Source organism: Peromyscus eremicus, chromosome X, assembly GCF_949786415.1.
Source record: "Peromyscus eremicus chromosome X, PerEre_H2_v1, whole genome shotgun sequence".
NCBI lineage: Eukaryota > Metazoa > Chordata > Mammalia > Rodentia > Cricetidae > Peromyscus > Peromyscus eremicus.
In genome coordinates this window covers 84,789,735-84,804,459 of record NC_081439.1, presented here as the reverse complement: position 1 = coordinate 84,804,459, position 14,725 = coordinate 84,789,735, and the positions used below count along the sequence as shown (strand labels likewise).

Genomic DNA, 14,725 nt, shown 5'->3' with positions numbered 1-14,725 from the left:
AAACTCTGTCAGGAGCTTGAACAGTTCCTTCTTGACCTCCCACTCCTAAGGTCAATCACCAGTTCCCAAGCTAGATGGGAACTGCCCAGTGCCAACGGTGGCTGTACTTACAAACATGACTTATCTACCCAATCCAGATTTACTGCTTACTCTGCCATTTCTCATCGTTCGTCCATGGGCCTGAGGCCAGAACGACTTTCTGTCATTGCTGGGGATCCTCTGTGAAGAATATTTAGACTCCTGGATGCTCAGCTTGTCGTCTTCATCTTGTCCACCTCCACTCAGAGCCTGCCCTTTATTTGACACTTCTCCCTCTCCCACTGCAAGCACAAATATGGAGTCCATTAAGTCCACAAACCCTGCCCTGAATGACTAGGCAGATGCCCTTACTGACAGAAAGACAAAGGCACAGGTTCCCCACTTCACAGGGATGTGGCAGCCATAGGCTGCGCTGGGCTAGAGTACTGTTACATGGCCCAACAGAGAGAGAGGTTCACTTCGAGAAAAGCTACCATTTTCAGAACCGGGGCAAGAACCTAGGCCTCTCAGAAAGTCTACCCTCCCAGATCTACCTAAACTTCCTAGTTCCAGATATCTTTGTTCTAGTCCTTAATCAATTAGCATGGCCACTGGTTTGTTATGCTGCTGGGTAGGAAAAAGGTAGGGGGAGGCTTATTCCTTAAGAAATGTATTTGATGATCTAGGAAAGGGAGATGAAAGGTACTACCACCTAGGAAGAGTGGAGGACAGAGAATCTTTAGAGAGACTGTTACTGGTTTTCTTTCTTCTTCTTCTCCAAAGTCTCTTTCTTTTCCAGGACCTTCTGACTTTCTCCTTGGCAAGCAAATACTGGTGCCACGCCACTTTGTCCTGGATGGTATAGGCTTCAAAGTTCCTGAGGGGGAAATGGGCATGTAGTGGGTGTGCCTTTCTAGATATTTCGAGAACTCAACCTACCTCGGGTAGTAGTTGCACGAATTAGAGCCATATTTGGGGTTGTTTCTTTCCCCCTTTGTGCTTCCCTATCTTCTTCCACAGGATTCAGGTAAGGGTAGAAGACAGGTCAGAACAGAGCGGGTTGGTGTGTCACTCTGTGTCACAGGGACGCATGGGCCTGGTACAGTGACTTCTTTGAAGTGATCTGACTCTGAAGAACACAGGAAGATACAAATGTGAAGATAGCAGTGGGAACACCCAAACAGGTAACCTCGGCAATGTGACGGATGGCCTTTTCTCTGGACGCACAATGATAATGAACTACGGAACCTGAGCTCTCTTCCCTCCCTTCCAACTTTCCTCCTCCTCCTCCTTTCTCTTCCCATCTCCCCCTCTTCTCTAGTTCATCTCTGCCTCGTTACTTCACCCCACAAGTATTCCTAATCCAAAGTCAATCAATTCAATGGTCGATGTAAATTCTATAGTACAAGGACAAGATCAGCCTTCTTTCTCCATTTCCATACTGAATTTGTCTTATTCACTGAGATACCCTTTGGTCTCCCTTGATTTTGAAGACAGTACATTGGAATGACCAAGGTAGCTAGCCTAGATTTTTTTCTTTTTCTTTTCTTTCTTTCTTTCTTTCTTTCTTTCTTTCTTTCTTTCTTTCTTTCTTTCTTTCTTTCTTTCTTTCTTTTTGAGATAAGGTCTTTCTGTATATCTTAAGGTATCCTGGAACTTACCTGCAGTCCAAGCTAGCCTTGAACTCATAATCCTCCTATCTCAGCCTCCCTGGTGTTAGGATTAACAGTATATACTACCATATTCAGATCTAGAAATTACTTTTATTGGTCACATTAACACTCTCATACCAAGAATCAAAATTTTAAAACTGGTTTATAGGAAGGGATTAAGTTGAAAAGGGAAGAGAGCGCCTATGTTCCCATTTCTGCCCAGGTAGTGCCAATCAATGAGAGGCCCCAAGCAATACCCCTTTGAAAGGAGCAGAGAGCATCTCTTTGACACTGTCCCTGATGGGGCTGGGGTGTCAGGCTGCTGCAGCCCGGAGGCGGGGGTGGTGGGGGTGGACTATGGAGATGAGCTTACTACACAGAGCTCTACTTGTTACAGATCTTGTCCAGATGGGCCAACTACACAAATCTGCCCTGTTGGAAGTCTCAGGAACAATGCCCTGGAGACAGCTACAGTACTGAGCAATAAAGGCTGTCCAACTGGGACTCAGAGCAGGGCATCAGCTGGTGCTGGGTGCTGAAGAAGCCAAAGTACCAACCAACATAATAGACCAAAGGAATTCACAAAGCCACTCAGAGCCAATGCCAGGTGGAAGGTACGATCCTTCTCACTGGAGCCCCTAGGCAGAGGAAGTATTTGCATAATGCCAACATCAGATCCAGGGCAAATGGTTTTCATTTTCTTTACTCTTCCCACATACTCACAGGGACTAGAGAAATGCTAGGTCTCACTGAAGGGGTTTGACATTTAGCAATCTGTTCAATCACAAAGTTGTTAAATTTGGTTCCTTCTTACCAATGAATTGAGAAAAGGTGACACAAGAGTCTCACTTGGAGGTCATGTCCATTTATCAGTTCTCTTGTAGTACTTACCCCTCAGAGACCAATACTAATTTCTGCCTGAATCACATCTGATGTAATTCTGAGATTTAAACAGCATTTTTAAATGGGGGGCTGGGGCTTCCTATGAAGATAAAGTGTTCGGGATATTTTCATTAATTCTTTGTTAATATTTAATAGTGGATAAATATTTCATAAATGTATTCTTCAAGAAGAAAGGCTTTATTTATTCAATTGTTAAGGCTATTGGTGCCTCCATCTTTCTTCCAGCTTGTTCTGCCTTGTGGAATGCCAGTGGTTCAGCCTCTTCTTGCCCTTTAATCTATTAGTAGGTCCTTTTGCTGTCTCCAAATTCACAGGCCAAGCAAAAAGGAGCTAAGTGGAAGAAACAGACTGAATAAAGTGTACCCCTTTATCTTTCCCATAAGCATTTTCCCTCCTATCGGAAAAGAACAGGCCAGGCAGCAGTGGCGCACGCCTTTAATTCCAGCACTCAGGAGGCAGAGGCAGGCTGATCTCTGTGAGTTCAAGGCCAGCCCGGGATATGGAGTGAGTTCCAGGAAAGGCTTCAAAGCTACACAGAGAAACCCTGTCTCAAAAAAACAAAACAAAACAAAACAAAAAAACAAAACAAAACAAAACAAACCAGGCACCCTTCTGTTTAAAGTGTTAGACTGATTTAAAATTACTTTTTCTTTTTGGTGAGCCATGCAAATGCCTCCTTCAACTCTATCCAGAATGTATTACATCTTTTGAATTTTTTATGTGTCCTCCAACCAATCTTGATCGTCTATATCAGTATTGGCATTCTTAGTCTTCTTTTATGATTTCTGTCTACCAAAATCTCAGAATTTGTACTTCACCATGCTGGGATTAATCTTGTGAGGTTACACTGTTAGGAACACTAACCAATCGAGTTCAGGAACCACCCAGGTGTTAGGAGCAAGGTTCCACTCACTGGTTCAATGGAAGAATAAGCTTTTGGAGGGCAAGAGATGCATTTTATATAACTTGTTAGCCTGCACAGCTATTGGTACTCACTATTACCTCGTAATACATAATATGTGTGATTAGAATAAAAGCCTATCTTCCCATTTGCTATATCATATATGTTTCTGTTCCTTCCCTTTCCATTAATTTATTAAACACAGAAAAAGAGATCTGAAAGAAGTCCTACAAAATCAGAGTTCATATAGCTATGTACACACAATGCACTCCCCAGCTATAACAGAAACAAAATTAAGAAGACACTAAAACCTTGTAGGTTGAATCACTGAAAAAAGAATTATAATGTTCTTATTAAACATTAATAATACACCATATATTAAGACTGGGATCAAGCTGTAATTAAAAGCCCAATCACTAGATAAACACTGTCAGTGACAAGTGAGTACAGTAGTGGGAATTTAGGCAGTGCAAACACCTGCTTCCCCCATGCTACATGTTGTTTCTGATGAAGAGACAGTCATCTCTGAAGGGAAAGCAATTAATACGTTCCTCCCAGCCTCCCACTCGGCTCTACCACAGTCTCCAGCTAGAATAATGCTTCTAGTCTACAAATACAGGCTGATGGTTTATTAGTCAGACAGCTTGTTAGCAGATTGTAAGCCTAGGGAAGAATGGCCTCTGAGCCAATTCACCCTCACAAAGAGTCCTGCCCATGGAAGGCATAGAAAGTCTGCTCATATGAAGTCACCTGAACAAGTCCCATGGGAACTCAACTATCACCACTCCGAGTAGCTCTTTTTGTGCCCTCTGTTTTCACTGTAAAGTTTTATACAAATGGCCTGCTGTGTTATACTGTGTCGTATGTTATATGCAAACAGATCTCACTATTAATTTCCTGTAATAAGAGGAAATTCTTACCATCACCTAAATCCAGGGACCATTTTTGTCTTACAGAATGAATCTGGAAAAATACAAGCAAATTCTCTATTCCATTCATGACAGTTTGATGTTTACGTCAGTGTGGTGTTAGTACCAGACAGAGCCTAGATCTGAATGACAATTCCCTCAGCCTCAGTTTCCTCTTCTACAAGTTCCAACTCTTGAAGAAATCCAGAACATAGTACCTACCTGACCTTGACCAAATTACTGAACTATTCTGTACTTCAGTTCTCACATCTGTTAATTGAAGAGAATAGTAACTACTTCATAGTGTTGCTGTGGGAATTGAACAATGCAGGTATTTAACTCAGAATTTGGCACACAGTAAATTGCTCAATAAAAAATAGCTATTCCCTAAAAGTCTGTCTTCTACACCGGTCAAATATCTAACACTTTGGACTGTTTAAAACTTCAAATTTCCAAAATAAGTGTGGGCTTCTCTCTAAACCCACACTCACAAAAAAGGCCAGGCTAAAATCACTTCTCTTTTATATTTTCAGTCTTTTCAGTGGCACTAGACACCTACTAAGATATAGCATGCTTTAAAAATTATCCATGAAAAATTGCTGAATATCTCTGAGACTTGGTCAGTTTTTTCATGCTTTGCTTGGTTACAGGCATCTACAACCTGCAGTTAATAGGCTGCCTATGTCACAGGAGAGGGATGAATTCGGTTCAACACATTTGTAGACCACATCATGCTGCCAAAGTCAGACAACAGAGAAATGGGGAAGATGAGAATGAATCTCTCTCAGATTTAAGAATAGAAACTACTATTCATTTGGCCTTGGATTTCTCTGTAGGTATTATTCTAGCGTCCCACTTCCCGTTACCATTAAGTTCCTTAAAATGAATGCCTTTACTATGATTCCCACATCCCCACCTCACCACTTACCCCTTATTACATTGTAATCTCTTGCTTCTTCCTCCTACTCATTCTTTAAATGTTCTTTCCATATTCCTTAGACTACCTTCATAATTGCTGTATTAAGTCAAAACTTTTCTAATCTGTCATGCTTCACCCTAACATTTGTCAGAGCTGCCACATCTGCTTTGCCACATCTTTTCTCCCATGGCTTTCATTCTCCAATTTCTTCTCTTGCTTCTCTGACCATTTTTTAGTTGTGTGTGTGTGTGTGTGTGTGTGTGTGTGTGTGTGTGTGTGTAGTGCATATTCATGACTATTCAGGTGTGTACACCTATATGAGTGTGTGCAGAAGTCAGGGGACACCAAGTGTCTTCCTTTATCACTCTCTGCCTTATTTCCTTGGCACCAGGTCTCTCGCTGAACTGAGAGCCCACTGTTTTAGCTAGGCAGGCTGCCCTGAGGCTTCCAAGATCTGCCTGTCTCAGCCCCACAAATGCTGGGCTTACAGGCATTTATAGCCAGCCATTCTTGGATTTGTTTTGTTTTGTTTTGTTCTTCGACACAGGGTTACTCTGGGTAATACTGACTGGCCTGGAACTTGCTCTGTATACCAGGCAAGCCTCAAACTCACAGAGATCTGCCTGCTTTGCCTCCCAAGTGGTGGAATTAAAGGCGTGTGCTACCACCGCTTAGCTCCTTCTTGGATTTTTAGCATGGTTGTTGGGGATTTTTAACTCAGGTCCTCCTACGCATGTAGCAAGTGGTATTCCATATTGAGCCATCTCCCCAGCCCCCTGTGTTCTTATTCTTCAGACATTCAATTCCTTCCTGAGTTCACAGCTCTTCACTGCATACTAAAGCTCTGGTGTTTACAACCATTTCCATGGCTAGGACAAACAATATGCTTAATGGTTCTTAATTACTAACTCCATTCCACAAATATCCCCAAGTCAACCTTCCCAGAACTGAAGAACTCACAATCTTCTTCCAACTTTGCTTTACTTCTTGTCCAATCCTCCCAACCCTGACAAGGGGGACTTCTGCCTACTCAGTCACCCATGCCAGACACTTTAGAGTCAAATATCTCTAACACTTTCTTTCATAGCCCTCAAATCCATCAATCACCAAATCCTACCGAACACTCCACTCTTCAAATAGTCCCCCCAGTCCCTATCCTCCCTGACTTTAGTTACTTCAGCCACCGAGTCTAAGGTTTTCCTACGTCCCACACTATTGTCAACTGTCTCATAAACAGTCTATTTCTCATACATCCGAGTTTTCAATCCATCAACAGCTTCCTGCACACCTCAGGGAAAAGCCCACGTTCCACAAATGGCCTATACCGGATTTTCCCTCTGGTCCCCACCAGTGCTTCTCCTCTCTTCTACCACTCCTGTCTCCAAAATGTACTCTCCATTTAATCATGGTGAACCCAGCCACAGATAACAGATCCTGCCTCACGAGTCATGCTTTTGCACATGCTATTCCCTAGTGTTCAAACACTTGCCTTGACTTGTGCCACCTCAGGGACTTGTTTGAATCTGTCAGGACTCAGCCAGAAATCATGTTTTCTGTGAAGTACTCTCGAGCCCGATATGCAGATAGATTTAGACTCACCAATAATGCTCTATACATAGCTCTATATATGCAGTTGTAAGATTATATATGCTGTTTTGCCTGTGCCTCTCACATAGAAATTTGCATTTGAAGCTCGGAATCAAAATGTATTTATCATTGTATGACCCATACCAAATCCATTACATAAAATGAATTAGTGTTTGCTATATAATTTTTTAAGTACTAAATACTGTAGCTCCTTAAAAAATTCTTTAACCACTGAATTGCAATGCTAGTTCTTTCCAACTATACTTTCCCTGAAAAGGGTCATATTATTCAAGTGCCCCGCATTCTTGCACGTTGTTTTTTGGGAGGGGTACAAACATTTCAGTAGCATTTCATCCTGAAAGCAAACCTTTGAGGTAAGATAACCATGTATCTAAGCAAGAAGTGAGGACAGGAGACTCAAAAAATGGAAGTAGCTTACTCTAGTCTCACACAAGAAACAAAACTCAAGTTTCCTCTTTCCCAGTACATTGCCTTATCAACTGGGCAAGAGATTTTCAAATCATCTTCAACAGGCCCCAAGGTCTTATGCAAAGAAAAAGCAGACACCGCCCACATTTGCACATACACATATTCAATCAGAACATCTCTACTTTTAGCTTATATAACTGCTTTACTACAGCACTTTGTTTGGTGGAGGTGAGGAGATGGTTTATTGCTTTTACTGTTGCTTTAAAACTTGTGAAAATCAAAACTGTATTGTTTATAACTTTCAGATATATGCCATTTAATGTTAAGGGGTGCTCCAGCTACATTATTTGGCTGATATATGAAAGCTTTGTTTGGGGGTATATTAACTGGCTTGTTAATTCCATGGCCAAAATCTCTGACATAAACAACTTAGGGAAGGAAAGATATATTTTGGCTCACAGTTTCAGTGGCTTCAGTCCACAGTCTCCTAACCCCATGTGCCCAGGTGAAGCATCATGGGCGTAAGAGTGAGAGCACCCACATCATCACTGACTAGAATGGGAGCTGTTCACTGGATGGCACACAAGAAGCAGAGAGGGGACCGTTGAGGCTCTGCTGGTTTTCTTCTTTTTCCCCTTTTAGTCAGTCTGAGTCCCTGGCCTAGGGGATAGTACCATCCAAATTAAGAGTAGATCTTCCCTGAAGTTAATTCTCCCTGGAAATGCCTTCACAGAAGTACACCCAGATGTGCCCTCAGTAATTTCCTAGGTGATCCAAATCTAGCCAAGTTGACACTGAAGATTAATCATCACAAGAGCAAATAGACTAAAGTGAAAAAACAGCTGGGACAAAAACCTCTAATTATTAGGCATCTTTCTTACTGTAATTCCCTTTTCAACTGATCAACCTATAGAAGCCCAAAATTATGTGTTAATGTACTTCCCTCTACACTTACTAACAATGTCTACTGGCTGATCTCTGTCATATCAGTCCTCAGTTTCTCACAATACTTTTGTTGTTGTTCTTTCGAGACACGGTTTCTCTGTGTAGTCTTGGCCATCCTGGAACTTGCTCTGTAGACCAAGCTAGCCTCCAACTCAGAGATTCGTCTGCCTCTGACTCCTGAGTGCTGGGATTACAGGTGTGCACCACCACTGCCTGTACAGTTTCTCACAATATTTGAACCACTTCAGACAGGAGAATCACTGTTAGCTACACAACTGAAAGAAGAAGAGCAAGAATGTTTCAGACCTTGGTCACAGATACCCATCTGTCATCTTGAGTGCATTTAATGCTTATATCGTTTTTCACAGCGTAACAAATATTTGACCCTTTTGGAAAACTACTATCTCATAGGCTTTCCCATAAAACACCACAGTCAACAGACCACAGTGTCTTATAAGTCTAGCACCTGATACAACAGGAGGATCTTCTCTAATCATTCGGTCTTGTCTCTTTATGAAACATAAGGTTACTGAGGGACTGACTGACAGCTCAGGCCCTTGTTTTAAGTTCCCTTTGTCCCCTAACAAAATGTCACTTCTTAGCTACACACATTCATTTTGGGACTGCTCTGGCTTAGTCTGCAACAGATTGACGCTAATGGTAATTTGTGGTGGTGGCGGATTGTAACCACTCAGTCCTCAACCCCTGCCTTCCTCATCTTTTGCCTGATATGTATAAAAGCCACGGTTCCTGGAGAAAGAAGAGAACACAGACTTTGGGTTGATCTAGGACAATACTACGGGTGTAAAAAGACCATGCTGAGTTCTACTTGTAGAAATTCAGAGTTTCCTTCACCAGAGGTTCTTCTTCATGAGTTTAGGGATCCATTAGCTTTATTTTTCATTTAGCTTTCCCTGTGATAGGAACCTAATCTGTTATCGCCAATTGATGGGCCTGAGATTCAGGATGAACTTTCTTGACCCAAAAGAGACCTAAGAGAGAAGAGCAATTAATCAGACTTAAGCTCTTTCACCTCTACCTGTTACATACACACTCTCTTCAAAATATCTTGGTGGAGTCATTTTCAGGGAACAGGAGTCAAGTAAAAGAAAGGGAGGGGGTCAAAACTAACAAATACGTCTTCAAAATGTCACTGTCTGATGTTATTCTTCAACCAAGTGATAACTAGTTAGGAGTTTAGATACTTGCCTTTTCTTTTTATTCATCTTTGGGGTGGGGGAACTTAAAACAAGGGTCTGAGCTGTCAGTCAGTCCCTCAGTAACCTTATGTTTGATAAAGAGACAAGACTGAATGATTAGAGAAGATCCCCCTGTTGTGGCAGGTGCTAGACTTATAAGACACTGTGGTCTGTTGTGAACAGTGAGAGGTATGTATTGCTCCATTGACATCCTCATTTGCTAGCCTCCTAACCACTTGGGACCTGAGTCAAAGATGAAAACAAACCAATACCCCGGCATTAATATCTACCCCAACGTGAGGCTGTCTAATTGTCCTCAGAAGCTATTTTAAAGCTATGCTCTTGCTTTGGACCCACTTGGAGTATAGGGGAGATCCTCTAGTCTATTGTTAAACCCAAGCCCTTTTCCCATAAGTTCCTCTACTGTGCTTGATTTAAGAGATGAAACTTGCTGGACCATTTGCCTTAATAAGACCACTCTGAAAATGATAAGGAATGGCTACCACTTGAATGCCCTTCTAGACATCCTCTACTATGCCACTTTGGATCTCCAGGGAAGGAGGAAAGTTTGGTGTAAACTGACATAAGCATCCAATCTCTGGGTCCCCAGTTACACAGAAGGTCTACTTATGAGACTGAATTACTGTGCAGGCTCCAGTATTATAAAGTCTCCCTCACTGAGCCCAGGTAAGGCAAATCCCTTCACTGGGAATTTAAAGCTACCACTGAGTGGCCAGTGTAATGTATTCATGCAATTAGGAGCTTCATTAAGACAGGTTTTCATCTATAGATATCAATACCAAGCTTGGTACAATGAAGGTAGGCAATAAATAGCAGCTGAATGATCAACTGCACCTGCAGAAACATGAGTGTCTGGTCATACTGCCAATTTTTTGTTTAGGAGGACTGATATATAAATTTTATGCTTGTGGAGATGAAGGACATGGGAATAACAGAGAGGTAGAAAACATGAAACCACAAGACAATGAGAAGGCAAGAATCAGGAGTGGGCTAAGGCCTGCATTCTCTATGTTATTTTTACAGAGGTCAGTGGTCCTTCAAGGGTAAGAAATGTAGCCAAGTGCTTGCTTAACATATAAAAGAATTCCATTGAAACAAAACAGGCAATTTATTTACTTACTTATTTTTGAGAAAGGGTTTCTCTGTATAGCCTTGCTTGTCCTGGAACTTGTCCTGTAGATCAGGCTAGCCTCGAACTCACAGAGATCTGGCTGCCTCTGCCTCCTGAGTGCTGGGACTAAAGGTGTGCACCACCACTACCTGACAAAAAGGTAATTTTAAAATAATTCTCTCCTCTTATAGTTGAAAACTTCTGAAGATTTTTCTTCATGCATAGGAATATAATCAACTTTTAGACTGGCTTTCACCTACCAATATTGTGTCATTTGCTTTGGATTCATTTGCAAATGTTCATGGAGTACTTTCCATCACATGCCAGGTACTATATACTAAGTACACAGAATATACAGTGAAGAGAAACAGCCCTGTCCTCAGAGGTCCTACAGTATGGCAGGAGAGATAAAATTTGATTAAGTTGTTAGGAAGTAGAAAAATGGAGAAACTATGTAAGTATTATGGACAATGTTTCTGTGATGGGAAGAGTATGTCCTAGAAGTCTTTCCTAGGACAGAGACTTATGACCTGAATGAAGAGAAAGGAACAGACACATCCAAAGAAACAAAGATGTCAGGAGTAGGATGGGGTTTTGTTGTTGTTGTTGTTTGTCTGTTTGTTGTTTTGAGACAGAGTTTCTCTATAGCTCTGGCTGTCCTGGAACTCACTATGTAGACCATGTTGGAGGGGAAATCACAGAGATCTGCCTGCCTCTCCCTCCAGAGCTGAGCAGGAACAAGGCAGTTTTAAAAGGGCAAGTGAAAAAAACAGATTTGAATTTTGCAAAGGAGGAGGAAAAACAATCAAATAAGCCTTCCTGACTTGTTTACTATAGACAAACAGGCTTAGTTCATCAAGTGAAAATGGCCGTATCTTGGAAAGGCAAAAGCAGTGGGTGCTACAGGAACATAAAACAAGGCACTTCACTTGGTCCTGGAGAGAAGGTTGGAACACTGTGAGGAAGTGACATTGAAAGGGAGACTTGAAAACTGGATTAGCCATGATGAGGAGCATAAGGAGGAAAGAAATGAAGAGTCTGTGGCACACTAACCTACTGCTTCAGTCAAAGCAGGTCTCAATTGTACTACTAATTTTGTTCTGCCTCAAACATGATGTGCCTTTTCGTCATAGGCACATCATGTCTAACTTACTACAGTTCTCTCAAATCCCACCTTCTGTGTGATCCAGACCCAGTTACATTGCTTCAATACTTTATTCCAAGTTTGTCACTTAATATTTTAAGAGGTCTATTATTTGCTGAGCATAGTATTATGTGCCTGTAATCCCAGCACTGTGGAAAGGGAGGCAGCAGGGTCATTCAAGAATTCAAGGCCATCCTTGGCTACAAAGCAAGTTCAAAGGTAGCCTGTGCTACATGAGACCTTGTCTCAAAAGCAAACAAACAAATAAACAAACAAAAAGTCTATTTGGTATGGTTAAGACTCACTGTCCCACATATCCCTAAACTCCTTATTAGACCCTGGAATGTGTAAGCTATCCTCTAGTACTTTAGCATCACCCAGAAGAGCTGGCATGGTCATGAGCATGGACGTTTGTAAATGGCGGAGTGGATGATACACTGGAGTCTCTGAAGCCCCTTTTGTAATTCACTATTACCTGGGATATTTACATAAGGAAAGGGGTCTGCTTTCCCTAAAATACTTGTACCACTTTCATCCAAAGCCCTAAGATCTGAAATACACAACCTCCCTCCAATGGTCTCTGCTCCTCACTCTCTTGCAATTTTGCCCCTTCCCCCACTCTACCTTTGATTGTTTCTTCTGTCTCCTGGTTGTGAGCCAGGATGAGAAAATGGTCTAGCTGTCCTCAGAGACTTACGCCAGCCTGGACTGCTCTGCAGTGCCATGAAGGGCCAGGACCTTTGTTTACAGCTGGGAGCCTGGTGAGGCGGTGAGCACAGCTGACAGCCCCACTCTGGAGCAAACATCAATTTTCCTCTGTCCTCTTCGCCAAGTTTCACAGACCAGCTTTATTGAAAGCTGGCTGTACTGTCCTGGGACCCACTGACGTCCCACCCACAACTCTAGGCTGGGAGCAACTGGGTGTATCTCAGCTTTGTACCTTTTAGGAACTGCTCTTACTCTTTCCTCTGTCCTCAGTTACTAATCCTTTTACCTCCAGCTCAGGGCCTTGAAGGAACATGTCCTCTGAGGCCCCCGTACCCTAAGCCTCCTCTGCTCTGTCCCAGTACTGTATAAGCAGCCTCATTTGCTCCTCCATGTGGTAAAACACTGCCGCAAATGGATCAAAATCACTGTTTCGGTGTGTGGTTTGTAGAACCTGCCATTCTAAGCAGGGCGGTAAGACATCTTTTCTCTAAATGTCTGCACTCTCACACACACGTGCACGCTCACACACTTCACTCTCAGATGGTCTTCCTGCTCTTCAAAACTGTAAATAAGGTAGGAAAAGGCATCTTCTAAAAATAGCTATGACGTCCTCTGTCACATATTCCACAATCTGGTCTCCTGTCCCTGTAGCAGCCTTGCCTTCTGCAGCACTCCTCGAGGGTGAGTGCAGAGCTCTAACACACCACCCTTAGCTCTCTCTTGCAGAACGCTAGCTTCCATTTGCCTGTGTTTTTCTGCCTTCTAGCTAACAGTTTCACAAATGAACAGAAGGTTCTTTCTGGGGTCTTCAACCTCTCTCGGGTCCTAATTGCCTGAGGAATTGTAAGACGCCACTTACAGTAGCTCATTTTAGCAAGGCTTCTTGTGGTGCCTGGTGGAGGGGAAGAGGTAGGAAGAGACTGTCCTTTGAGGAGACCTTATCAATTTCTGGTAAAGAGGTTTGTTTTGGTTTTTCAATTTGACTCTCTCTCTAAATATGACATGGTCCATCCCTACTAAAGAGTATAAGTTCTGGCCGGGCAGCAATAGTGCATGCCTTTAATCTCAGCACTGGGGAGGCAGAGCCAGACGGATCTCTGTGAGTTCGAGGCCAGCCTGATCTACAGAGTGAGATCCAGGACAGGCACCAAAACTACACAGAGAAACCTTGTCTCGAAAAACCAAAACACAAACAAACAAACAAAAAAAACCCAAATCCTAATACTTCAAGGCCAAACAAAATTGCATTTCTATAATAAGGATGTCTTTCTTTCTGTCTATTTATACCGCCTCATTCCATAGGAATTTCATAAAGCCAGTCCCACACATTTCTTTGGATCAGTCTAGTTTGTTAGCCCATGGCAAAGCAAATGGAAATAGTCAAGGGGAAAAATTTGTCCTTTTAGTGCTATCTGTTTTCTCTTCCGTAATTCAACTACCCCCTCATGGCTCCACTTGATGTAGAAAAGCTTATTTCAAACGGCCAAACCATTGAGAATTGAACCTAGTCAGCGATGACCTTTGATGACCTTCAGATGCCAGACTTGCACATGATCCCTTGTTTTTCTCTTCCTGAGTTAATAGTTTAGCTTAAAGCATGCCAAAATTCATGGTTTTGTCAGCACACACTTTACTTGGAAGGATTACTTAAAGCCACCCATGGTATACATTAACTCAGAAAGATAAAGACTGCTTTTCGCCAGTAATTGTTGATGCCTGTAGTTCGAACTTTGCATCAAGTGGTTGCTTTGAATCATTTTTCTCCAGCTAAGTTTCTTAGGTTTGTAATTCCCACCTAGCATCTACCTTTTACTAGAAGTGATAGAAGTTATGGCTTCTGAAGCTATTAACTGCCATGTTTAAAAGGACAAGCCAGTAGTACTTGAAAGTACATATCTAAATTGTTTAATGGTAGACAGAGGGTTGCTTGTACTGTTTCCCTACTTTTGTGTAGTGCTGAATGTTTCTTTAATAAAATAGTTCTTTAAAGAAGAAAAAAATAAAACGTGCTTCATCAGTCATGGATTAGAGTACACACATGGGTTTCGCTTCAGAAGAGTTCTTATTAACCAAGACATTAAGTGGAACTTATACTTTTTCTTTTGATTTTTTCCAGACAGGGTTTCTCTGTGTAGTTTTGGTGCCTGTCCTGGATCTCACTCTGTAGACCAGGCTGGCCTTGAACTCATAGAGTTTGAGAAATATTAAGATTTGTTTTTAACCTTGTACATTAAACAATCATTATTATTTTTTTTTTTTTTTTGGTTTTTCGAGACAGGG

At 42.0% G+C, this 14,725-nt stretch overlaps 1 protein-coding gene across 5 annotated transcripts in view; it reads right to left on the bottom strand.

Annotated features, from left to right (window-relative positions):
* Plp1 (proteolipid protein 1) overlaps window positions 1-14,725 on the bottom strand; it is a 101,564-nt gene that overhangs the window by 82,978 nt on the left and 3,861 nt on the right. For 4 of the 5 annotated variants that reach the window (XM_059250938.1, XM_059250942.1, XM_059250941.1 and 1 more), the window contains exons 2-3: window positions 728-1,147; window positions 151-320 (exon numbers count right to left, since the gene is read on the bottom strand). The gene's annotated coding sequence lies outside the window, so the exon portion shown is untranslated. Of the gene's footprint in view, window positions 1-150; window positions 321-727; window positions 1,547-14,725 lie in introns of those variants that run through there. The other variant, XM_059250939.1, reaches the window with a different exon arrangement.